The following is a 2,500-nucleotide window of genomic DNA, read 5'->3' as shown; positions in this document are numbered from 1 at the left end:
TTCCACAGAACATTCTCAGAATATCAAGAGAGAAAAGCAGCGTTCTGCGGGAAATCATCTTGGCCAGTGATGTCGTTCTGGGTTTGGTCAGGCCCAGGGAGGTAAGTACCTCGTTATTCTCAAGGGGCCACTTTCCTCTTGCCCCAACCGGGAATCCAAAGAATGTGACCTTGCTAGCCTTCGTCAGCACTTTGACTTGATCACCAAGAGGGGTATAGTACGAAACTTTGTGCGAGGCAGCATCTGACAAGGTATTCTTTGAAAGCTCAAAACGGACGGTGACATCGATCACAACCGCCTCCTCATCTTTTGCAAACACGAGGTCAGGCTTTCTCATCTCTCCCGTCTCGGATATGAACCGTGGCTCTTTGTATACAGACCAGCCCAATCTAGCCGCTTCGTCTGCCAGAATGTTACTGATCTTGTTATGTCGCGCAATTCTTGCTTTCTGTACTGCAGGACATTGACCGAGAATGTGCGAAAGGGACTCGAGTCTGGCAGAGCATTTCCTGCAGGAACGTAAGGCCCCATCTCTGCCTCTGTTCAAGCTTTCTCTTGTTGGGTAAATATTTGCCCTTAGTTGTAGTGCTGCGATAAAAAAGCATTGTTTAAAGCCGCACCATGGCCTCAACCAAGCATTACTGATTCTATCATGCGCAAAGTTTACAATGCCCCTTCCTTGAACCGGCTTTTCGCACCATCTCTGAAATTCATGCTCCCTCCAATCGCAGGGTCTCGGATATACAGGTTCTTTTGACACCGAGTCCCTGAGAACGAATGTTGGGATTGCATCACTGTCACCCCCTGCTCGTACCCACAAATTACGGTATTCTTCCTCCATACCCTGCGAGGACACAATATTACGGGTGATAGCATCGGACGAGTTTGCTATACGTTGCAGCCTTCTAACTTGAACCGAAGGGATTGTTTTTTCCAGTTTCAAGATGGCAAGGCCTCCGTCTCGGGCTCTGGCATATAACAGTCCATCACAAGTTGAAGCGGGAAGGTGGAGCCATCCTTTTACCGCCTTTCTAATCTCTTGGTCCAACCCACGGAGAGTTGATTGCTTGCAGTCCGAGTGGTCTGCAGGATATAACAATCTGGGTAGGGCATAGGCATTGAGTAGTTCAACCTTCTGAGTTGGCTTCAGAGGCGCCTCATCGATTTTCGAGATCCATGTCTTTAGCTGACAATGTAGATCAGGCTGTATAGTGCCAGTCCAAGGGCCAATTTTCAGACCAAGGTATTTCGTTGATTCATCAGGTTGGATCATATGGACATCTTTATTTTTGATAGTCCATGGGTCGCAGTTGTTCACCGTATATGAATCTTTGGTTGGGCTTATCATGAAGCCCTGGCACTTTCTGGCCTGAACCTCCAATCCCGATAGCCCACAAAATGATTCCAAGATCACTAGATTGGCGGCCATACCAACCCAAGATTCGCTCACCAACACCAAATCATCAGCAAACGCAAGAGCTGTCACGTGGTCGGTATCAATGGAGTACCCAACTCCGTGTGACTCTAGGGTGCATATCAAAGGGTCCATGGCAAGATTGAAGAGCAGGGGTGACATGGGGTCACCCTGTTTGACACCAACACGTATGCTAATTTCTCGAGTCGACTCGCCATTGCTTTTGAACGAGGTCGTACACCGATCGTAGGCGTTCTGGATGATGCCCACCACGTGTTCATCTACTTTCTTGTGCCTTAACACCCATAAAATATGAGCATGCGAAACCGAGTCAAAAGCTTTCGCTATGTCGATGAACATGACAGCCAACGGCCTGTGCAATTTCTTAGCGTGTCTCATAAGGTCCTGTAGCACCTTAAGATTTTCAGAGCAGCCAGATGCCGCTATAAAACCACGCTGCCTTGGGTTTAAGGGACAAGCACGAGCAAGACGTGCAGTCATTATTCTGGAAAATAATCTCAGAATCATTGAACCAATCGTTATTGGTCTCCAGTTCCCCAATTCTTTCAGCTTTTCATCGTCCATAACCTTAGGAATAAGAATCGTCCTATTCTTTTTCAACTCTTTGGGAATAATTCCTGTAATCATCCATGCATTAAATAGGGCTGTCAGTGTCCGACCCTCGGGGTCGGCAGCACAGATTGCAGCCCTTGTTAGGCCATCTGGCCCAGCTGCTGACGTTGGTTTAATGGCCCGTATGGCAGTCTGAACTTCCTCCACCGAAATTAGGGGCTCAAAGTATTTGTTATTTGCAACACCTGATGACTTAAATTGGCCCAGGCCATTGAATGGCAACACCTTCTCCCATTTTTCGCAGTAAAAACGATATACATCTGCGTTCGGGATTCGGCATTCATGACGTTCAGTGCCATCCAGGACTAAGGACGCAAGAAGAGAGCGGTTCTTAAAGAAGAGCTTCTGGTGCTTCATGAAGCTTCCTCGTTTTTCCGCTCTCTTCTTCATCCAAGATCGTGTGGGTAATATCCTGGGTTTAATAATGTCGTTCTCAGGTTTTGAACGTTTGCC

The 2,500-nt window shown here is 47.4% G+C and overlaps 1 pseudogene; it reads right to left on the bottom strand.

Annotated features, from left to right (window-relative positions):
* The window catches only part of LOC142913810 (28S ribosomal RNA), a 10,546-nt pseudogene that overhangs the window by 3,838 nt on the left and 4,208 nt on the right, over window positions 1–2,500 (bottom strand).

The sequence above is a fragment of the Petromyzon marinus genome, unplaced genomic scaffold, assembly GCF_048934315.1.
Source record: "Petromyzon marinus isolate PM22_M1 ecotype Great Lakes invasive population unplaced genomic scaffold, UKy_Petmar_22M1.pri1.0 PM_G_Scaffold_26, whole genome shotgun sequence".
NCBI classification, from domain to species: domain Eukaryota; kingdom Metazoa; phylum Chordata; class Hyperoartia; order Petromyzontiformes; family Petromyzontidae; genus Petromyzon; species Petromyzon marinus.
Note: the sequence above shows the minus strand (reverse complement) of the source record. Positions and strands in the feature narration are given on the sequence as shown.